The 24,869-nt window shown below is 46.2% G+C and overlaps 1 protein-coding gene across 1 annotated transcript in view; it reads left to right on the top strand.

Moving 5' to 3' along the window:
• Positions 1-24,869, top strand: part of RPS23 (ribosomal protein S23) — a 68,844-nt gene that overhangs the window by 19,528 nt on the left and 24,447 nt on the right. The window lies entirely within an intron of this gene.

Below are 24,869 nucleotides of genomic sequence, written 5' to 3'. Positions count from 1 at the left end.
TTCCCTCCTCCAGATCACTTATAAATATACTAAAGAGAACTGGCCCAAATACTGAGCCCTGGGAAACAGCAGTTTTGACAAGTTAGATTTAACCTCACTCACCACGAATCTCTAAACCAAATCACAGTATCACAGTATCACAGTATCATCAGGGTTGGAAGAGACCTCACAGATCATCAAGTCCAACCCTTTACCACAGAGCTCAAGGCTAGACCATGGCACCAAGTGCCACGTCCAACCTTGCCTTGAACAGCTCCAGGGACAGCGACTCCACCACCTCCCCGGGCAGCCCATTCCAGTGTCCAATGACTCTCTCAGTGAAGAACTTTCTCCTCACCTCCAGCCTAAATTGCCCCTGGTGCAGCCTGAGGCTGTGTCCTCTCATTCTGGCGCTGGCCACCTGAGAGAAGAGAGCAACCTCCCCCTGGCCACAACCACCCCTCAGGTAGTTGTAGACAGCAATGAGGTCACCCCTGAGCCTCCTCTTCTCCAGGCTAAACAATCCCAGCTCCCTCAGCCTCTCCTCGTAGGGCTTGTGCTCAAGGCCTCTCACCAGCCTCGTCTCCCTTCTCTGGATACGCTCAAGCATCTCAATGTCCCTCCTAAACTGGGGGGCCCAGAACTGAACACAGTACTCAAGGTGTGGTCTAACCAGTGCAGCGTACAGGGGCAGAATGACCTCCCTGCTCCTGCTGACCACACCATTTCTGATGCAGGCCAGGATGCCACTGGCTCTCTTGGCCACCTGGGCACACTGCTGGCTCATGTTCAGGCGGGTATCAATCCAGCCAGCAAAGTGTCCACCCATCCAAGCCATGAATGGCCAGTTTCTCCAGGAGTATGATGGAGCACTGACAGTGTCAGAGGCTTTACTAAAGTCCAGGTAAAGAACAGCCACAGCTTTTCCCTTATCCACAAAGCAAGTCACCTTGTCATAAGAGATCAGGTTTGTCAAGCAGGACCTGTCATAGAATCATAGAATTATAAAATTGTTTAGGTTGGAAGGAACCTCAAAGATCATTCAGTTCCAACCCCCTGCCATAGGCAGAGACACCTCCCACTAGAACAGGGCACTCAAGGCCTCATCCAACCTGGCCTTGAGGACCTCCAGGGAGGGAGCATCCACAACCTCCCTGGGCAACCAGTGCCATTGTCTCACCACCCTCATTGTAAAGGACCCTTTCCTAACATCTAGTTTGAATCTCCCCTCTTCCAGTTTAAACTCATTACTCCTCATCCAGTTATTACAAGACGCTGTAAATAGTCCCTCCCCAGCCTTCCTGTAGGCCTCCTTCAGATACTGGCAGGCTACTATAAGGTCTCCTTGAAGCCTTCTCTTCTCCAGGCTGTCCTTTATGAACTGCTGACTGGTCCTGATCACATGGTTGCCTTACATGTGCTGCATAACAGCACTCAAGATGATCTCCACTACCTTCTCCATCACTTAAGTCGGACTGACAGTTCTGTAGTTCCTCATATTCTCCTTACAGCCTTTCTCATAGATGGGTCTCGCATTTGCCAATCTCCAGTCAACTGGGACCTCCCAAGCTAGCCAGAACTGGTGGTAGATTACAGAAAGTGCTTTGAGGTGCACTTCTGCCATCTCCCTCAGTACCCTGAGGTGGACGTCATTTAGCTCCATAAACTTACATTTAAGTGATGCAGCAGGTCTCTAACCATCTTCTCTTGGACTGAGGGCTTCATTCTGCTAGAAGAGTCACATCTTCTTCTTCAATGGCCAGCACGCAAGGAGACTCTGCCCATTTTGCCTTCAATCCCAACCCGTGAGTTTCTGAGCCCAGTTTCATAATACAGCTCCTGAGTCTGGTTCCCATCTGCTGCTGAGTCCAGTCTGGGATTTCCCCCAACACCTGCTCACAGCATCAGTGATGACAGTGGTGTAATTGCCATCAAAAGAGTTTGGATTAACAGTGGTTCTATATCTGTTTGCAATTATTTCATTTTATTGTTGTTATTATTTTTATTCAATATGGATTAGGTTTCATTTCCAAACCATCAGCCTTCCTGCTTTTTTCCCTGTCTCTTTCCCTCTGGGAAGGGAGAGGGGTTGATTGAGAGCATCTGTCACTTGTTTAGTGGCCAGACCAACCCTAACCCTTGACTACTGCTTGCTCAAATCCCACATCCCAGCTGTACTCTGAAAGATGAGGGAGTGCAGGGACAGCACCCCTGCATGCAAATATGACTGTGTTTCTCCAGGCAGTGCTGACAAACCCTCCTTGCACTGAACACTTAGACCTCAGACAGGGACAGTGCCAGACTTTCTTGACTGATCTTTGCTCCTGGCTCTCTCTCAGATCCTCCGAAAGCCTCTCTAGCCAGCTGTAGGCCTTCAAGAAGAGATTGTGGTTGTCCACACCTTAATCCTGTTAGGCAGTACAGGCACAGAACACCACCCAATATATACAGAGAGTTGGACATAAAAAGAGTATCACTGACTTTTCCTGGCAACATCAGCACGATACAATCTGGGCTAGAAGTCAGGGAAGAGAAGCCACTCTCTGGAAGTTGTTTTGTACCATGGGAGACATAAGCCCATGTGAAAGACAGCCTACACAGCTGCAGGGGACACTGCCACTGATCCTGTGATTCAAGTGCTGCTTGGTTTCCCAGCTGATAGTAGAAGAGAAGTGACCAGAGCTACAGGAATCTGTTAAAATGAAAAAAGAGATAAAGGGACCTTCATAACCATGCTTGGTTTTGACAGTCCAGTCCTTATGCTGACATTTTGGACAGTTTTGACACAACTTCAAAATCTTTGTGAACAGTGATTTCTCAGACATCCTTCCATATGGATCATAGCTTGGATAGCTGCCATCAGCCCAGACAGAGTTTCCATAATGGCACTGGAAACCCTCTTGGATTCTGACACAGGACCTATTTCAGATTTTTGCAGTTGTAGGAAAAAATCTGGTAAGCAGAATGGGATTTGCAGTGGCAGATGGAAGGAAATAAAATCCTATGTCATGAATCCTGCCTCTCTTGGATGGCACTTCCCTACACAAAGGCTTTTGAAGACCTCACATGTGTGAGCGACAAAGTAATGTGCACAGCTTTCACTTGAAGGCACAGACTCTGACTCCTCATTGCAGTGGAGATAGCTACCAAAATATTTAAAGATTTAAGGAAAATTAATCTCTTGCAACTGTAGTCACAGTTAACAGTAAGAATGAAGTAAAGATCTTTATGTCCATCTGACCTGGGAAAGATCTCCAGTTCTTACCTTTAAGTAAACTCTGTCCTTTTCCAGATCTTTTTAACCACGTCTCTTCAAATAATAGCATCTGCTCTCTATAGAGCACAGCTGTACCCAGCCTTTAAAAAGCCAAGCAGCTTCTTTCAACCATTGCATTTCTCTCTTTGACATCACTGCTTTTAAATCCAATGACAGCCTCCAATTCAAGGGAGATAGCCATAAAACCCTGTGTACTGTGTTTAACATAATTATAATGAATCTATACAGACACAAGCATCAGCACACATACACGATGCTAACAGAGTGTGTACAGGGAGGACTGATGTCCTTTCTCATCCATCTGCTATGGGTGGATGATATACTCCAGCTTCTCAACCACATACTCCTTCATGAGGACATTGCACGACAGAGGAGGAGATGTGGGTGTAGGCAGGGAAGCAATAGAGCTCTTCCAAATGATGCATTTCTGTCTACAGAATAGCAGAGTCCCTTTCCTGCTTCACCATCCCATATGCCAGACACAGCCAGATAACGTCTGGGAAAGAGGGGGAGAGGACTGTACATGTGCTCAGCATAGATCCATCCATGTGGATGTGCAAAACTGGAGACAGCTACACAAATTTCACTTTCTGCACACAAGGCCAAACAGAGCAGCTGAATTCCTTTACACTCCCAGATTTCCTTGTGTCAATGTGAACCACACATATGCATGACACAAATACATTCAGTGGACCTGCCCAAAAGATGTTGCCCTTATATACTGCAAAGTGACCTCATGTCCTTAGATCAATGGGTTTGTTTGAGAAATGATTCCTTGTTTGGCTGTCTTCATACCCTCCAGTAAAACATATCACACTAACCTATTTCCTTCTCATCTTTGTCTTTCTGTACTAAGTAGCTGCGGTCTTTTAAAGCTTCTCCTCATGTGGTTTCTCCTCCCCAGGCACTGAGTAGTTTTCATTGCCATACTTTGGACCTCTTTTCTATTATAATAGTCTCCTTTAATCTCTCCTTCAGTGAGATGCAGTCGTCTGCAACAAGATTTTAAAGATATGAGGAAGAAAAAGATTTTTCACATCTTTATTTGTATCAAGTTTTGTAGAAGAGCTTCCTTCTCCCCAAGCATCTGCATCACCTTATTAAATGGATTGCCTCCATCAGACTGGCAATGCTCATCATAGCCAGCCTTGACCTGACCCCTTTCTGAAAGGGGAAGAACGCCTGAGGCTTGCAATTGCTTCTCTGCTTTGCATTGTCTCTGAAGGGACCATGGGAAATCACATCTGACAGCCACAAGGAATGAAGAAGGAAAGTGAAGATCCCAAGGAATCAATCTGTGGGAGGGCAGAGAGCAGCAGCACTCAGGCTCGCTAAGCATAAGACCTCTGAGAGTTCAATAAAAGGTTTGGAAGAAAAGGAGGAGGAAGAAAGTAGGAAAAAAAGATGGGAGAAAATTCTTTGTTGCCCCGTGAGGTGGTCCACCAAAGGGTAGGCTTTGGGTTACTCAAATATCACTGCTTACTAGCAGCTATGGAAGGAGTCAGGTGGGAATCATATGACAAGGGCATATGCAAAAATCAACATCAGGAAGGCTCACACCAGTGATTTGGATGCTCCTGGGGCTAACTAAAGGAGCCATTCTGTACAGGACAGATGCCAAACTTCTTGACTGACAATCAGAAGGGAAATATTGCATCACAAAACACCAAGCAAAACAAGTAGAGAGTGAAACGGTAGGTGAGAACAATAAAGCGTCAGACAGAGTGAGAGGCTCCTCTTCCTTCCTCTGACAGGAAGAGGAGTTTCCCATGCCTCCACAAGAAGTTAAGCAGGGTGCACCTTGAACATAGAATCATAGAATCACACAATTGTTTCAGCTGAGAAGCCTTGAACATGACCAGGGATAGTGACTCCACCACCTCTCCGAGAGGCCTATTCCAACACCTGAGCACTCCTTCGCTGTGATGGTTTGGGAGTTACCTGCCCCACACACACACTCTTATGAAATCACCCAGACTAGACTCAGCCAGATGGAAATTAAGGAATGAAGCTTTGTATTCACAGCTTAGCACAATATACAAGCAGATTTCTACAATACATACAGCTATATACAGAAATATACAAGTTAAAAGTAATACAGAAACACAACATCCCTCCCAGAAATCAGAGTCCCCAGGAGGGGCTCCCAACCACTCTTCCACCTTCTTTACACCCCTCTACCTTATCCAGAGTTTGCCCTATGTGTAAGGTAAGTTTGGAGGATCAGCAAGGGGAGTTAGAAGAGGATTAGTTACACAGAAGCAGCCCAGGGAGAAACACAGACTCCAACAGACAAGGACACACACACACTCTCTGTCTTGTCAATGTTTGTGTTCTTGCTTTTATACATCTCAGCAAGCCTATGAGTGAAGTAGACATCACCACTGTTTTATTTTCACAGCATATAATCTATTTTTTCTCATTAAAATATTCAAATTAGCCTCAAACTAGCACATTCACTAAATATTTTTTTCCTATTATTCATCTGAAGCTTTCCCTAGAGTAATTTCAGGCCATTTTCTCTCATTCTAGATTGAGACTGCCAAGAAAGGACCAACCTCCACCTCCTACAACATGTTTTCAGGTAGTTGCAGAGAGCAATGCAGTCTCATTTCAGCCTCCTCTTGTCCAGAGTAAACAATCCCAGTTCTCTCAGCCAATAGTCATATGACTTGCTTCCAGACCCTTTCCCAGCTTCACTGCCCTTTTCTGGACACACTCCAGCAACATAATATCCTTCCTGGAGTAAGCAAAGATGTACTGAACAGTTCCAGGGTCACCCCAGGTTTCATCTAATCCCACATTAATTTTTTTATCCACTGCTGATAGAGAGGAAAAATAGACCACTGGTCTGACCCATTCATACCAACTCTAAAGCCCACTGAATCACTCCAGAGATCCCCACTAGCTTTTCCATATCTCCATTAGATTCTTATATTTCAAATGAGTATATGGCCAGAAATTGTGAGAATAAATAAAACAAGGCAGCACATACATCATCTAAAACTGGTTACATGCCAGCTGAGAATCTGACTCCACACACCACAGTGTTACACTCAGTAAAGCCTCTCTATAGAGCAGTGTATGCTCTGTTTTGGGGCTTCCTAAAAGTGGATCCCACAAGAGCAGTCAAACAGTGGCTGTAGCAGAGGAAAACTCTAGAAATGCTGAGGTGAGGCAGGACAAGGGTGGTAGGAGGGAATTAAGGAGTCTTCGGACTGATAATCATTTCTGCTTCTTTTCTGAGTTAATTTTTACCCAAGTTTTCCAGCTGGTGACTCAAGTGACTCAGAAGAAATGATAGCAGGATGCCAGTCAGTCTTATCCCATCCATACAACACAGGAATTTGTCATCTCTCTGTGTGTATCCCCGAATCACAATGGTGTTTTCCTACTTCGATGCACACATTCCAGCTGCCCACCTGACAAAATGAAAGGTGCACAAACCTAAGCTGCTGTGCAGTTTATTCAGCACAAACCTGACATTCCTCTGTGTGGAGCCTTTGGTTAGGTTAAAAGCAACTGTGACGTTTGATAAGCATGGACAGCTATCAGATCAAATACACAAGGCTGATACATGAAAACTAATTTTTAAGATTAAAATCCTGCTGGCTATGAGAAGCCACGATGAGGGTGCACAACCACTGCAGCTACCAGATAGGTGCAAAACTGCTTAGCACTCAGATTTATTCATGCTTGTTTGTTTGTTTGTTTTGCCTGATCATTGTCTGTTTTTTGCTTTGCTTTGTTTTTTTCTGATTGTTTTATTTTTTTTCCAGTCTGTTGGATTGAAAAACTTAGGCCAGAAATAACTCAGGCTGAAATACTTCAAATCTGCCTATTTTTTTTCCCAGAAGTCTTCTTTGAGCACACAAGGAGAGGCTGACTGGTGATGTTCTCAAGTGTTTTGTTTACAACAGGCATATGAAAACCCACTCTATTCACTCTGGGATGTATTACAACCCCCTTGAGGTATGGGAGGTGTTTATCACTTACTTGGTGGCTCTGCTAGAGGAGGGCAGCTCTCAGAACAGCTTCTGGAGGCTAATCATAAGTCATCTGGAGGGTGCGAGCAGCTCCCAGTTGCCTTGTCCACTTCTTTCTGGTCTGTACCACAAGCCACAACAGCCAGTTCCAGTTCTGCCCCAAAGGAGGGCGAGTGGCTGGCAATTTAAGCACTCTGAGTAGATTTTCCTCTCTGGAACATGAGACAAAGAAACACAATAAGAAAATCTTGCCTGAAGACAGTCATTTGGACACAGAGTGGGACAAATTAGCCTATATAAACACCTCTGGGCAGGGACAAAAGGCTCGTAAACTATAGGCCTTCTAACTAATATGTATTATCTTTAATTTGGTGTTGCTGCAGTGTTGTGATGTTTTGGGAGTTACCTGCCCCACACACACTCTCTTAAGAAATCACCCAAACTGGACTCAGCTGGCTGGGATAAGAAATGAAGCTTTATATTCACAGCTTAACACAATATACAAGCAGATTTCTACAATACATACAGCTATATACAGAAATATACAAGTTAAAAGTAATACAGAAACACAACTCCCCTCCCAAAAATCAGAGTCCCCAGGAGGGGCTCCCAACCACTCTTCCACTTTCTTTACACCCCTCTACCTTATCCCAGAGTTTGCCTTACTTGCAAAGTGAGTTTGGAGGATTAGCCAGGGGAGTTAGAAGCAGGAGGATTAGTTACACAGAATCAGCCCAGGGAAGAAACTCAGACTTCAACAGACAGGGACACACACACACACATTCTGTCTTGTCTATGTTTGTGTTCTTGCTTTTATACATCTCAGCAAGCCTATGAGTGAAGCAGACATCAGCACTGCTTTCACAGCATATGACTTTTTTTTTTCTCATTAAAATATTCAAATTAGCCTCACACTAGCGCAAATGTACAGCACAATAAGGACTTCATTCTTCATGGCACCTCTGCAAGATTCCAGGGGAATAAACTGCAGTCCTCAGAGAAAATAATGGTGTGTCAGAATTTCCAATGCTAGGATAAGCCTTACCTTATGGAAAATCATAGAGCAATGTTACAGAGAAAATGCAATGGTGGGCAGCAAATGCTATATTTTAACAGACACATCTTCCATTCAAGGAATACACCTTTCCTGGAAACCTCAAAGAATATCCTGGAAAACCTACCCTTGTAGACTATGAAAGCGCACAGCACTTGTGCAAAACACAGTAACTGGGTTCTGGGGTTGTTTTTGGGTTTCTTTTGAGTTTTGTTTGTTTGGGTTTTTTTTTGGGGGGAGGGTGTTTTTGTTTTGGGGGAGGGTCATTTGCTTGGTTTTGTTGCTGTTGTTTGTTTGTTTTCAAGATCAAATTATGGTTGAGGCTTTTCTGATTGTTTGCATGAAAGTTGTATCTTTGCACATAGTAAATTTCAGGTGCATTGTCTTTCTTCCATAAAAGACGATAGGAAAATATTCATGACAGCAAGTCTGATTCCACTTGCAATGATGGACAGGTAGTTTCCTCATATGTGAATCTTGATGAAGCATTGAATCTGAAATACAGACCTGAAGACACAGAGACAACATGACCACATCAGTCTTTGCTGATAATGACCAAGGTGGTAAGAGGAAACAAAGACACTAGGTTCATAATAAACTCCTTGGGGATAAGAGGAGTCCAACAGATTCTTTTCTTGTTAGCAAATTTACCATTATTTCTTTCCTTGACTGGAAGAAAATAGGATTTGCAGGGAAATTACCTGGTTTTAAAGGAACCATTAAAAGCTTATCACTACAGCTTGGTTCTAGGACAACAGAAAACCTACTGCATACATCTGAGTTAGGCTTCATAGTCTCAGATTTGGCCAGTAGTGCTATCCTGGAATGAAAGGACAATAGCTGAGCAGGTTTTCACAACACTGAGGACTCAACAAAAACAACCTGACAAAGTATCTCAGTCTCCCTGTAACTGATAAAATGATGACAAGAGACAAAAAAAATTATAAAGCCTGAGGAAGAACACAGGAGGTATTAAACAAGATCGTGTTCTTTCTTTGTTTTATCTAAAAGACTGTGAACACCTGAATACCTACTGACATTTTCATTTTTTTTCTCCATTGCTTTACCTTCCCAGTATTAGGTTGAGTGGCTTCAGGTAGATATCATGGAAAAGGCACTGAAATCGTAGAATCATGGAATCATACAACAACCAGGTTGGAAGAGACCTCCAAGATCATCCAGTCCAACCTATCACCCAGCCCTGTCCAATCAACTAGACCATGGCACTAAGTGCCTCATCCAGGCTTTTCCTGAACACTTCCAGGGACGGTGTTGTGAAGGGGTTTTGTTTGGGTTTTAGGGGATTAAATATGAGGCCAAATTTAAAATGGTTTAAAATAATTTAATATTACATAAACAAGGAATTTCCCCCCCACTCCAAACTTATCTACAGTTACCCTACACAGGTTCTTTGTATGCGGTTGTGAAGTTATTTTACAGAATGTCTATTTACAGCAGGAATCAGGAATTTAGTAGAGGTTTGGAAAGGTTTTGGATAGAGAGTCTTGTGGCATAAAAGTGCCACTGATAAAGTCACTGAAAGTCTATGCTGCCCGAATCGAGATCGCTCAGTTACTCACTGGCTGGAGTCACAGTCTCGGTGATCCCAAATACATGTAGCAAAAGCCACGTTGTTGACCCTCGTGGGTCTGAATAGTTCAGTTCAGGTGTTATTGGGGTGTGCTGTCTGAAGGCTCCACGGGCACGATCGAGCTGGGAACGACAGGCTGGGGCGGCGGCTGGCCGGGAGTGCCTTGGTCGATGTTCCCTGGGCCGGTGCGAAGCGCTGTGGGCTGGAATCATGCAGTGCCAGTGGCCCCAAGGCGGCAAAGCGGCCAGGAGCGGCGGGTGGAGGAGGGTGGCAGGAACACTGAATTGCCCCTTTTATGAGGTGTGTGCCCAAGATTGATGGTCCCTTTTGGCCACAGTTCTGTCCAATAAGGGTCTGGCAGCAGGCCAAAACGTACCAAATAAGGTGAAACCCATGGGTCCGGTACCCCCAAATATGGAGGGGGCTCAGGTGGGTCCCCACCCTAGGCACTGAGCTTACACAAGGTGTTTACCCCAACCTTGCAAGCAGGCAGGCCAGACTCGAAGGCACCAGGCTTGTGCTCCTTTGTCCCCCTTAATTTGTTTTCCCCTGGTTTGGGCAGGACAACACCTTTCGGGGGGACAGCCTGTCCGGGCAAGAATAGGTTTGTAAACATGGCCATTTGGGCCTATGTGGCCCTCCAGCACAGACGGTGCCTCCACCACCTCCCTCGGCAGCCCATTCCAATGCCAATCACTCTCGCTGGCAAGAACTTCCTCCTAACATCCAGCCTATACCTGCCCCAGCACAACTTGAGACTGTGTCCCCTTGTTCTGTTGCTGGTTGCCTGGCAGAAGAGACCAACTCCCACCTGGCTACAGCTTCCCTTCAGGTAGTTGTAGACAGCAATGAGGTCACCCCTGAGCCTCCTCTTCTCCAGGCTAAACAAACCCAATTGTTTTCTGAGGAAATCAGTTGCCCTCTGAGGAAAACATCTTCTTCTTTCAGCTCCAGTGATCAGTGATTCACCAGTGAAAGTGTCATAGGTCCATTAAGTCTCACATTTTCAGTCTTGATGCAGGAAAGCCTATGGAGGTGATTTTAAACCACCCATGAAGAGTTATCAGAGGTACATCTGTCCTCCACAGAAAGATGGTTGTTTACCTTCATTCAAGTGACACAAGGAAGCCACCAGTATGCTGATAGGATGAGGCCAACTGCCTGAATGAAAAGGGGGAAAAAACCAAACCAACAAACAAGCAAGCCACACTGCATTGTTTTAGAAAGACTGGGATCTTTGTCATATTATGCCACATTTTACTGAATGTGTAGAAAATTACCTGTCTCCAGAACATGGAAGTGCCTCTTAATTTTAAATATAATTTGTCAGAGTTTTGGCATGATTCCACACTGGATCCAGCCAAACTAACCTGATAGCTTTCTGCTCAGGTCCACATATTATCAGCTATTGACAAGAAACTTTATCAAAATAAACGACTTGGAAGGCAGAGTTAGCACCTGTGAGAGAGTAATTCTTGTCTCTCTTGTACATGTAAATCAACAAAGATAAAAATCACTTTTGCTCAGGTAGTTTTCCTGAATGCCAGGGATGTGTAATTGAGAGGCAAAAGCCTATTGCTGGCACCAAACCCCTGCAGGCACCTAGATGTGCACCAATTGTTGTAAATGACCTGCCTGATGGGTCAGCTCTGCCCACTGACAGCACACCTGGCGGTCACTTGCATTAATGTGACTGGGATGGCCAGAGGGAGCTGCGAGAAACTGAATAAAAGACACTGGGCCTCTATCAGCTTGGGTGAGCTTGTGAGAGGGTAAGCATCACCATGGACATCCAAACTGAAAGCAGCAGCCCAGGAACCCTGTCTCCACCACCACGGTCAACAACAACCATGCTGTGCCCTAAGTTTTGCCTGCTGTAAAAAGAAAAGAAGAAGTCCCGAAGAAGACATCACCTGCTGGAAACATCCCTGGGCAAACTGAAAAGAACTTGGACTTTGGAAACCCTGTGTCTCCCTCATCCCCTCTCTGATGTCTTGCAAATGTGCAGATGGGCACAATGTTGCAGAGCAAGGCAAAGCAAAAGCATGGCAGAGCACAACAGCACAGTACGAACACAATGGTAGAGTGTGTTGTGTTTACCTGCTCATCTCTTTTACCTAGTCAGCCCAAGACTACTGGCTCTTTGGCCACAGAATTTACCCAATCAGAATGGCAGTTTGCCAACTTGACCATATTAGGTGAGCTAGGACTTGCTTTTACCTATATTCGCGCAGAACGCAGGCTATGCATAAACAAATGTAGACACCTTGCGTACCACTGCAAAGCAGAACAAACATGGGCAAGTCTTGGACCCTCAGACTGGATGTATCCAAACATTTTGTCTTCTTTCCTGCGCTCTGCTTCCCCCTGGCTTCCAGGAAGGGGGAAACAGGGAACATGTCTGGACATGCCAGGACATGTTTTAGGCCCATTGGCCTTCCAAGACAGGCTTGTAGAGATGACAGACTCCTTCTGCCTAGAACAGCTTGCAAGGCCCAGGCTGGCATCAGTAGCTCACTCTTTTGCTTGATTTTATGTCTAACAGCTTGTTCAGCAGAGTTTGTATGTCTGAACAGGCTGTTGCAGTATCCAGAAAACAAAGTCCTTAACAACAGGTCATAGAATCACAGAATTACTAAGGATGGAAAAGACCTCTAAGATCATCAAGTCCAAATGTCAACACAACACTACCATACTCATAAAACCATGTCCCAGAGTGCCACATCTACCAGTTTTTTTAACACTTCCATTGATGGTGGCTTTACCACTTCCTGGGCATACTGTTCCAGTACCTGACCACTCTTTCTGTTAAGAAATTATTCCTAATGTTCAACCTAAACTTATTTTGGGGCAACCAAGGCCATTTCACCTCTTCACATCTCTAGTTACTTGGGCTCTTCTCTCCTCACTACAACTGCATTTCAGATAGCTGTAAAGTGCAAGACTGTCACCCTTCAGCCTTCTCTTCTCCAAGTCCCTCAGACACTCACTCCTCATAAGTTGTGTTCTTCAGACCCTTCATCAATTTTGTTTCCCTTCTCAGGACACCTCAATGCCTTTCTTGGAGTGAGTGGCCCAAAGCTCAACACAGTGTTCAAGATACAGACTCACCAATGCTGAGTACAGGGGCAAGGTCCCTTCCCTGCTCCTGCTGGCCACACAGTTCCTGATCCAGGCTGGATCATGTTCAGCTGGGGGGGTGGCTGACATCCCTCAGGTTGTGCTGCCATCCAACAAGATCTGGACAGGCTGAAGTGCTGGACAAAGGCTAACCACATGAAGTCATAGAATCATAGAATCATAGAATCAACCAGGTTGGAAGAGACCTCCAAGATCATCCAGTCCAACATTTCCCCCAGCCCTATCCAGTTAACTAAACCATGGCACTAAGTGCCTCATCCAAAGTCCAGTAAGGACAAGTCCAAGTTCCTTCACCTGGGGAGGAATACCAACAAGCACCAGTACAGGTTGGGGGATGCCCTGCTGGGAAGCAACTCTGTGGAGAAAGACCTTGGAGTCCTGGTGGCCAGCAAGTTTTGCACGGGCCAGCAATGTGCCCTTGTGGCCGAGAGTCAATGGCATCCTGGGATGTATCAGGAAAAGTGTGTTCAGCATATCTAGGGAGGTTCTTCTCCCACTCTGCTCTGCCCTGGTGAGACCACACCTGGAATACTGTGTCCAATTTCAGACTCTCCAGTTTGAGAGGCAGGGACCTGCTGGAAAGAGTCCAGCAGAGAGCCAAGAGGATGACTGGGGGACTTGAGCATCTCCCCTATTGCAAGAAACTGAGAGACTTGGGGCTGTTTAGTCTGGGGAAGAGAAGACTGAGAAGAGATCTTATCAATATCTACAAATATTTGAGTGGTCCACAGCAATAAGACAAGGAGCAACAGCTACAGACTTGAACATGAAAGATTTCACCTAACATGAGGAGAAGCTTCTTTACACTGAGGGTGACAGAGCAGTGGAACAGGCTATCCAGAGAAGTTTGTGGAGTCTCCTCCTGTGGAAGCTTTCAAACCTGTGTGGACACATGCCTGTGCAAACTTGTGGCAGAGGGCCACATAGGCCCAAATGGCCACGTTTACAAACCTATTCTTGCCCGGACAGGCTGTTCCCCCGAAAGGTGTTGTCCTGCCCAAACCAGGGGAAAACAAATTAAGGGGGACAAAGGAGCACAACAAGCCTGGTGCCTTCGAGTCTGGCCTGCCTGCTTGCAAGGTTGGGGTAAACACCTTGTGTAAGCTCAGTGCCTAGGGTGGGGACCCACCTGAGCCCCCTCCATATTTGGGGGTACCGGACCCATGGGTTTCACCTTATTTGGTACGTTTTGGCCTGCTGCCAGACCCTTATTGGACAGAATTGTGGCCAAAAGGGACCTTCAATCTCGGGCACACACCTCATAAAAGGGGCAATTCAGTGTTCCTGCCACCCTCCTCCACCCGCCGCTCCTGGCCGCTTTGCCGCCTTGGGGCCACTGCCACTGCATGATTCCAGCCCACAGCGCTTCACACCGGCCCAGGGAACATCGACCAAGGCACTCCCGGCCAGCCGCCGCCCCAGCCTGTCGTTCCCAGCTCGATCGTGCCCGTGGAGCCTTCAGACAGCACACCCCAATAACACCTGGACTGAACTATTCAGACCCACGAGGGTCAACAACGTGGCTTTTGCTACATGTATTTGGGATCACCGAGACTGTGACTCCAGCCAGTGAGTAACTGAGCGATCTCGATTCGGGCAGCACAGACTTTCAGTGACTTTATCAGTGGCACTTTTATGCCACAAGACTCTCTATCCAAAACCTTTCCAAACCTCTACTAAATTCCTGATTCCTGCTGTAAATAGACATTCTGTAAAATAACTTCACAACCGCATACAAAGAACTTGTGTAGGGTAACTGTAGGTAAGTTTGGGGTGGGGGAATTCTCATTGTATATAATATTAAATTATTTTAAACCATTTTAAATTTGGCCTCATATTTAATCTCCTAAAACCCAAACAAAAGCCCTTCACAACGAAACTACCCTCGGTGATTCTGCCTCGGCAGAGGGCGTGGACTCGATGCTCTCGGGAGGTCCCTTCCAGCGCCTGACGCTCTGTGATGCCGCGGCGGAGAGGTGCAGTGGTCGGCGGAGCTCGGCAGGGGGCTGTCCTGCTGTGGAGGAGCGCAGAAGGCGCCTGCGGAGGCAGCACAGCGCAGCGCCCAGCCCTGGGACAGCTCCTCTGTACAGCAGACAGCAGCCAAGCGCCTGAGAGCACGGCCTGGAGACGTTTGTACAGCGGTTAGCCAGAAAACGTAGCCAGCAAATACACCTTCTGACACCACCTGAGCACGATGCTTCCACAAAAGTTCCCTCAGGGCTCTTCTGTAATTCACTAAACAGACTTTCAGGAGAAATAAAGTTCTCTTCATCACTTTAGTTAGGTGAAAGCTCTGCTTGTGGAGAGGTTTAGACTATCCCTTCCCCCGTGGCAAGATCATATGTGCAATTCTGTACCTTCTTAGTTTTCACTGTGGAGTTGGTGGAAAATTTAAGAGGCTGCCTAGCAGATGCTGGGAACAAAGGTCTCAAGTGATTTTGGCAAAGTATCGGTTTTGCTCTGTTCACATAAACCATTTCAACCCTTTCAAATAGCCACCTAGCACTGCGGGCAGCAGCCACAGTGACAAAGGAGACCCACCTGATGAACAGAGGGATTGAAAATTCTCTCTCGTGTAGTGCAAGGAGCCAAGCCACCTCACGCCAAACGCAGCACAAACGTGTCTGAAATGGAAGGATGTCAATACTGAGGGTATGCTGCTTTGGGAAAAGGTCTAAGGATTTCCACCAATGCCTAAAAGCAAAAGAAAGACCTGAAAGGATTTCTCCAGGGAAACACCATCTTCTACAGGACAAACCCAACCAGCACAAGGCATTTTGGAGATAACTGCAGAGCAAACCATGTCTAGGTTGGAGGACATTTGTATGAAGTTTCTGAATTTGGGTTCTCCACCATTTCCACTTTTTCTTCTCTGTCTGCTCGTGTCCAGAAAAGGGCAACAAGGCTGGTGAAAGGCCTGGAACACAAACCCTATGAGGAGAGGCTGAAGGATCTGGGGTTGTTTAGCTGGGAGAAGAGGAGGCTCAGGGGGGGACCTCATTGCTTTCTACAACTACCTGAAGGGAGGTTGTAGCCAGGTGGGGGTTGGTCTCTTCTGCCAGGCAACCAGCAACAGAACAAGGGGACACAGTCTCAAGTTGTGCCAGGGAAAGTATAGGCTGGATGTTAGGAGGAAGTTCTTGCCAGAGAGAGTGATTGGCATTGGAATGGGCTGCCCAGGGAGGTGGTGGAGTCACTGTCCCTGGAGGTGTTCAAGCAAAGCCTGGATGAGGCACTTAGTGCCATGGTCTAGTTGACTGGCTAGGGCTGGGTGCTAGGGTTGGAGTGGATGATCTTGGAGGTCTCTTCCAACCTGGTTGATTCTATGATTCTATGATTCTCTCCCTTAGGACTGAATGTTTTGCCTTCTATAATATCACAGTTTCTCCACGCTGCAAAGCAGCCATGCTGTTGGAGGCATATTTCTGTGCAAGGTACACAGCATATTGTTCTCATATTTCACAAATGCACCACTTTGCCAGCAGGGATGTGGGTGCTGGACTGCAGCTATTTTTGTTTGGTGCTCAGGCTCAGAGCTGCAAACCTCTGCTGCACAGCTTGCTGATTAGGGTGGGATTTGTAACAAGTCCACATCTCATTTCACAGTCTATGATTTCAGAATAAATGTGGGATTTTAAAGAATCAAGGCTAAAATTGCCCTTTTCTCTTAGGGTTCAGGTTTTTTAAATTATGGTTGTAACTGGAGCAAAGCTCTTCAGTTTCTTGAAGAGCCTTGATTTAATATTTTGTGACAGGAAATTGCAGCTGGGAGTGAAAAACCTGCTCGTTGTTGAGAAGGAAAAAACCCTGCAACTGCAAGTGTATGAGCTTGGTGAGCCTCAGACTGTGGAAAGCTGCTGTTCAGACAATGTAGACAGCCTGCCCTATCCTGCAAAACCAAAAGGCAAGCACTTGCAAAGTGCTAGAAATGGCTAATACATTCACATCCTCCCCAGAGTCCCTCATCCTGCCCCAGGTCCCCACCTCTTCCCTCTCTCCCAGTGTCCTCTCATGGCACATCACACTCTTGGAAGGCAGGACTGCCTCCAAATCGCGCTGCAGAAACACCCAGAGCCTCATCTGCCTTTGTGTAAATGCTGCCCCTGCCTCACGTTTTCAGGACCAAATGTCTCTGAAGAGTCGCGCTCCTGAACATGTGCTTTAAATAAAGGCATTTTTGTGCTGCTGCTCCTGCTAAAGTGGAGCTGTGTGCTCTCCACTGCTTTGTTTTTGTGGAGTATTTGGGGGAGGGGCAGGAAACGGAGTGGTGGGGGGGCTTGTTTATTTGGTTGTGTTTGTTTGACGAGAAAGACAATAAACGTGGATGATATGTAGGAATGGCAGAACACTTTTTTTTCTTTCTCATGCTTGAACCTATGATAGTACTGACAGAGAGGTGAAAAAGGGAGGAAAGCATCAAGCTGCCACTGGTGGCCTCTTTGATTTGCCTCTGGAGACCAGCAGCTAAACCTGCTGCCTCTCTGGGCAGCTAGCTCAGCTCCTGGACATCGAAGAGGCAGCTCAATAGCCTAACAAGCAGCATGAGGCTAAACAAAATGTGTTGCTGCACTTTCTGTGGCTCTGATCAATCATCTCAACCCCCAGCCCCCGGTGATCAAGTGCTAATAAAATACTCTGTACATGCAAAAGCTAGCTAGTATGCACTGAACATTTACTTGGAAAACTTACTTTTACAAAAGTATGTCTAAGTGCTGGGACTACAGGGGCTTGCCTTGGAACTGTGGCTAGAGGTGGTTTCATCGCCCATCAGCTCACTCATCAGAGAATGAGCCAGAGGCAGCAGATGCCAGGAGCAGTTCCAGTGCCATGCTGGAGATGCCACGGGCAGGCAGGCAGTGCTTGCTAACAGATGGGTTGTCTCTTCTCTCCAGCTCAGAGGAATGATGAGGCTTATAGCTCCAAGGGTGCTTTTTGATTGCAAGCTGGAAAATTCTGTCCCTGCCTCATACATCAGCATTTACAAATGGAATAACACACTCTGATTATGAGCCCTGACAAATTACCTCAGAAAATGGATCATCCAATCACGGTATTAAGATGAACAACACCTTGAGCTTTATCATAGATAAGCAGAGAGGGGTATAGAACAGGAAAATGAGTAAAGAATCATAGAATCATAGAGTCAACCAGAGTGGAAGAGACCTCCAAGATCATCCACTCCAACCTAGCACCCAGCCCTAGCCAGTCAACTAGACCATGGCACTAAGTGCCTCATCCAGGCTTTGCTTGAACACCTCCAGGGATGGTGACTCCACCATCTCCCTGGGCAGCCCATTCCAATGCCAATCACTCTCTCTGGCAAGAACTTCCTCCTAACATCCAGCCTATACTTTCCCCGGCACAACTTGAGACTGTGTCCCCTTGTTCTGTTGCTGGTTGCCTGGCAGAAGAGACCAACCCCCACCTGGCTACAACCTCCCTTCAGGTAGTTGTAGAGAGCAATGAGGTCCCCCCGAGCCTCCTCTTCTCCAGGCTGCACACCTCCAGCTCCCTCAGCCTCTCCTCATAGGGTTTGTGTTCCAGGCCTCTCACCAGCTTTGTCACCCTTCTCTGGACACGTTCCAGCACCTCAACATCTCTCTTGAATTGAGGGGCCCAGAACTGGACACAGGACTCAAGGTGTGGCCTGACCAGTGCTGAGGACAGGGGAAGAATAACCTCACATGCATAAATCAGCATGAGTTTCCTCAGTAAATCAATATTCCTTCATGTTCCCAAGCAGCAGCACTTATCTACAAATAAGCTAAGAAATTATTTGCAATATCCAATTCAAATCCTTTGGTAGCTAGGACAGGGCATGCCTATACAGAAAAAACATCCAGAATTAGGCAAGTGCAAATTACTCAGGGAGGATGTTCCCAAATTTTCCAAGGAGTACATCATAGATTGATAGAATGATAATGATAGAATGGTCCCAGCTGGAAGGGACCATCTAATCCAGCCCCAGCCTCTTTATTAGGCTTCAAAAATAACACAAACCGTGACCAAATTTACAGCACTGTCTCAGAAGAAACAAATTACATTTTCTGACAAATCATAAGATGTCATTCTGAAGGAAGAGAAGTGTAAAAATGGTTTAGCACTTTCCTCTGGTTCCTTACCTCATGAAAGGCTTGATATTAACAGCATTCCTCTCTGGTTAAGCTCATGTCTAAAATTCTACTACAGCAACATTATTTCCTAGTGTTTGTTGCAAGCTTCCTTGGAGGCCAAGAATCAACTTCTATGGAAAGAGTTTTCAGAGGAGCGTGACCTTGTGTTGACAGCCATCCTTCCAGAAAAACTGACTATTGGCATAGCTGTTCTCTCTCTCTCTACTGCTGCTTTCCTGGTCAGAAGCAGCTGCAAATACATCAACAGTGCATGTGAAAATGCCAGACACACAGAAAATCACAACTGCTGGCATTACTTGCAGCATCAACTGTTACTGTAGAAGTCAAGATCCCTTAGGTGAGTTGCTTTGTTCAATCTCCTTTGGCTAGGAAAATTCTTCCTTGATGCTTTATGTTAATTACAGAACTATCCTGCAATGAGGCTTTAACTGCACACAGATGGACAGAAAGCAGCAGTGGTCCATGGAAAAACAGAGTCCTCTCAGATGGTGGGCCTGCTGACTTGATGATGAATCCCAGATTGGCTCTTCAGTGTGTGTATATGTGTTACATTTGTTTCTCTCTATTACTGCATGTAAACCAAGTTCAGAAGGCCACACATCATGGCATCCCAAACAGTGTGGCTACATACAAGTAGTAGCTCTTGATTTGCTCCTTCATTGGGGACAAATTTTGAATTTTAATAAGAACTTTCTTAAAATTAATATGATTCACATTAAATGACTGATTGTTAATAGGGTTTGAGCAGCTTCAAAAGTAGTCTTGGATCTGTATGCTCAGTCATCAAATATGGCATGTAATGTTAGAGCAAAAAAATTGAGGAGTCAGCTAGGAACCACTGAATCAAATTTAAGATCTGAGTTGGGCAGCCATGTTGATCTGCTCAGAAGTAGGAAGGCTCTGCAGAGGGATCTGGAGAGGTTGGATCAATGGGCTGAGATCAGTTGGATGAGATTCAATATGCCCAATTGCCAGGTCCTGCATATAGGTCACAGCAGCCTCAGGCAGCACTATAGGCTTGGGACAGAGTGGCTGGAAAGCTGCCCAGCGGAAAAGGACCTAGGGGTGCTGGTTGACAGCCAGCTGAATGTCAGCCAGCAATGTGCTCAGGTGGCCAAGAAAGCAAACAGTATCATGGCCTGCATCTGGAACAGTGGCCAGCAAGAGTAGGGAAGTGATTGTCCCAGTGTACTCAGTATTGGTGTCCTGGTTTGAGATAAACCAGACCTAATTCTATCCAGTCATTTTATCTTTCATCTCAGACTCTTCTTTCTGAAAAACTGCACTTTCTGAAGCTAGCAGCATGTTCCACAGGCAGTGTCTGCTCCTAGCAGTGATAACACTCAATGCACACCTTGGTGTGCACACCAAGGTCTCTGCTGAATCTTGTGATGACACCTGCAGAGAGGAGTGCACAGGACAGGTGAATCTAAAGAGTACAATCAGGAGATCAGACCCAGTCAGCATGGATTTATGAAGGGCAGGTCTTACCTGATGAACCTGATCTCCTTCTATGACAAGATGACCTAGCTACTAGATGAGGGAAAGGCTGTGGATATTGTCTACCTAGACTCTCAAAAAGCTTTTGACACTGTTTCCCACAGAATTCTCATGGACAAACTGACTGGTCGTGGCTGGAATGAGCACACACTGCTGGATACAGCAGTGGCTGGATGAAAGGGCCCAAAGGGTGGTAGTCAATGGAGTCAAATCCAGCTGGCAGCTGGTCACAAGTGGTATCCCTAATGGATCAGTGTTGTGACCACTTTTCTTTAACATCTTTAATGATGACCTTGATGAAGACATAGAGCATGTCATCAGCAAGTTTGCAGAAGGCACCAAATCAGGTGGCAGTGTTGATCAACATGAGGGTAGGGAGGCTATACAGAGGGAGCAGGATAGATTGGATGGATGGGCCAATGTCAACAGCATGAGTTTCAACAAGGCCAAATGCCAGGTCCTGCACTTGGGCCACAACAATCCCAAGCAATGCTACAGGCTTGGGAAAGCATGGCTGGAGAGCTGTCTGACAGAAAGGGACCTGGAGGTTGTAACAGACAAACAACTCAATATGAGCAAGCAGTGTGCCCAGGTGGCAAGGAAAGCCAAAGGCATGCTAGCTTGTATTAGAAATGCTGCATCCAGATGGAGTAAGGAGGTGATTGTTCCCTTGTACTCAGCTCTAGTGAGGCCACACCTCAAGTATTGTGTTTAGTTTGGGGCATATCATTACAAGAGGGATGTGGAGGTGCTGGAGTGAGTGCAGAGGAGTGCAACAAAGCTGGTGAAGGACCTGGAGAATAAATCTTATGAGGAGTGACTAAAGGAGCTGGGGCTAGTCTCTTCTCAAGGGTAATTAGTGACAGAACAAGAGGGAGAATGTGTGCAGAGAAGAGTGACAAAGCTGGTGAGGGGCCTGGAACACAAACCCTATGAGGAGAGGCTGAGGGAGCTGGGGTTGATTAGCCTGGAGAAGAGGAGGCTCAGGGGGGACCTCATTGCTGTCTACAACTACCTGAAGGGAGGCTGTAGCCAGGTGGGAGTTGGTCTCTTCTCCCCAGCAACCAGCAACAGAACAAGGGGACACAGTCTCAAGTTGTGCCGGGGCAGGTATAGGCTGGATATTAGGAGGAAGTTCTTCACAGAGAGAGTGATTGGCATTGGAATGGGCTGCCCAGGGAGGTGGAGGAGTCACCGTCCCTGGAGGTGTTCAAGAAAAGACTGTCTGAGACACTTAGTGCCATGGTCTAGTTGACTGGCTAGGGCTGGGTGCTAGGTTGGAGTGGATGATCTTGGAGGTCTCTTCCAATCTGGCTGATTCTGTGATTCTGTGATTTTTTTAAATCATATCTCTCATCAGTTAATTACCCCTCAGTTACACCCCATCCTTGGAATCACTCAAAGTCATGTTGGTCAGGGCTGTGAACAACCTGATCTAATTCAAGATGTCCCTGCTTACTGCAGTCTGGGTTAGCTGACTTTAAAGGGCCTTTCCAACCCAAAGCACTCAATATTTCTATGAAAGATATGGTTCATAATTCCAACCTTATATGACTGGATGTTGGATTTCCTGTCTAACTCAATGAGTGCATTTATTCTTTCTAACTCTTGCTGATGTCTAAGTGTGATGAATGTGTGAGTAGAATGGTCTGCTACTTACAGAGAACACTGCAACATGAAAAGTTCCAGGACATAAAATGTAACTTCTAAATGTACTCCTCCATTCAAGAGATCCTGGGACTAATATCAGTTATGTCCTGGACTAGAAAAAGCTAAGGAAAGTACAGATTTTTTTTTTTCTTGATTATTTTTAATTGGCATTCTTTTCTTTTTTCTTTTTATTTTTTTGGTGAAGCTTACTCTGTAAATAGTAATCTCTCTTGTTCGAGTTCATTCCTGCTTGAATGGGCCCCAGACACCTTTTAATTCTGCACTGACACACATTACAGATTTGCAGTGCTGTCTCTCGAGCATAATGTCAGGAGACATCATCTCACTCTCAAAGCAAGAACATATGTGGGTCAGAAAACAACCAGGGAAGGAGGTTTAAAAGCACATAAGGAGCACGGGACGTGATTAGATGTGAGCTCCCTTATTCCTGACTTATCAAACTCATATGCACCCCCTACAGCAATTGTACTAATATCGCCTATTTAACACATGCAAGAAGATGACAGGTAAGCATTACACTGACACTGCCACCAGATGTTATCATAGAATCATAGAATCAGTCAGGGTTGGAAGTGACCACAAGGATCATCTAGTTCCAACCCTCATGCCATGGGCAGGGACCTCCTACCCTAGATCAGGCTGCCCAGAGCCTCATCCAGCCTGGCCTTAAACACCTCCAGGGATGGGGCCTCAACCACCTCCCTGGGCAACCCATTCCAGCCTCTCACCACTCTCACGCTCAACAACTTCCTCCTCACGTCCAGTCTGAATCTACCCACCTCCAACTTTACTCCATCCCCCTAGCCCTGTCACTACCTGATATCCTAAAAAGTCCCTCCTCAGCTTTTCATAGGCCCACTTCAGATACTGGAAGGCCACTATAAGGTCACCTCAGATCTTCCTCTTCTCCAGACTGAACAACCCCAACTCTTTCAGTCTGTCCTCACAGGAGAGGTGCTGCAGCACTCTGATCATCCTTGTGGCCCTTCTCTGGACATGCTCCAGCATCTCCACATCCCTCTTGTAATAGAGGCTCCAGAACTGGATGCAGTAATCCAAGTGGAGTCTCACCAGAGCGGAGTAGAGGGGGAAAATCATCTCCCTCTACCTGCTGGCCACACTTCTCCTGAAGCAGCCCAGGATCTGGTTGGCCCTCCAGGCTACAAGTGCACACTGCTGACTCATGTTAAGCTTCTCATCCACCAGCACCCCCAAGTCCCTCTCCTTAGGGCTGCTCTCCAGCCAGTCACTGCCCAGCCTGGATTTGTGCTTGAGATTGCCTCAACCCAGATGCAGGACCTTGCACTTGGTCTTGTCGAATGTCATGAAGTTGGCTTGTGAGCACCTCTCCAGCCTGTCCAGGTCCCTCTGGATGGCATCCCCTCCCTCCAGCGTGTCTGCTGCACCACACAGCTTGGTGTCGTCAGCAAACTTGCTGAGAGTGCATTCAATGCCTCTGTCCATGTTAACAAAGATGTTGAACAAGAGTGGTCCCAGGACTGACCCCTGAGGGACTCCGCTTGTCACTGGCCTTCACCTGGACATGGACTTGAACATGTTAGCAGCTTAAATGAGCTCTGCAGGAGAAACCAGCACATTGTGCCTCCAAAACCATCATGTTTAGAATGTGCTGCCGTGCCAAAAGCCACCATGCACAGCTCTACAGAGTGGGTATTTTACATCAGTGCATGACAATAATTTTGACAGTCAGGCTACCACCATTTAGTGTCAGGATTTTACTGCCTGACAGGAAAGCAAACCCTAGGCACAACAGAACAGCTCACCAGACTCTGAGGAATATCACCTATTTAGCACTGGCATCCCAAACTCCCTTAACATTATCATCGGCCTCTATCTGTCATCACTGTGTGTAAGCAGAGCGATCCAGGGCTGGTGAGTGTTTTACCATGTCAGGCAGAATACTGCGAGGTTTATTTGCACCTTCTCATTTTTAACCTCATTTAGCTTCCCAGAGGTTCCTGTTTTGGGTCACTTCCTTTATGAAACAGATAAAGCTTGGCAGTAACTAGCCACAGACAGTCTTGCCAAGTTCCCCCAGGAACTTCTTTTCTACTTTTTGCGATAGTTCAAACATGGTGGGTTTTTTTTACCTCCAAAGTCCCTTCTTAAATCAATCAAGTGCTTTGGACTCCACGTCTAGTCTGTCTGTCATCTCTGCTAATAAACAGGAGACTTCTGGACATCTCTCCAGGTGTTAAAAGAGTCCTGCAGTATTGCTTACAGAGTCTACAAACAATTAATTAGATCTATCATCTAAAGTAAGAAGGGCATTTGTTTACTAAATCTGGTTTTGCAGATTTTGTAGCATGTATTTTGTATTATTTGTGACCTAAAAGCATTACAGTTAAGACATTATTGCCTTCTTCCTTGCTATAAGTCAGGGCTAAATTACAGGCATTTCCCAGAGTTCGACTGACATAAGAAACAATGAGTGGGAAGAGGGTATCTTGAACGCTCAGAAGGACGATATCACAGTATCCTGTGCACTCCCAGTGAGCTTCCAGAACTTTGTTTA

Source organism: Pogoniulus pusillus, chromosome Z, assembly GCF_015220805.1.
Source record: "Pogoniulus pusillus isolate bPogPus1 chromosome Z, bPogPus1.pri, whole genome shotgun sequence".
NCBI lineage: Eukaryota > Metazoa > Chordata > Aves > Piciformes > Lybiidae > Pogoniulus > Pogoniulus pusillus.
Note: the sequence above shows the minus strand (reverse complement) of the source record. Positions and strands in the feature narration are given on the sequence as shown.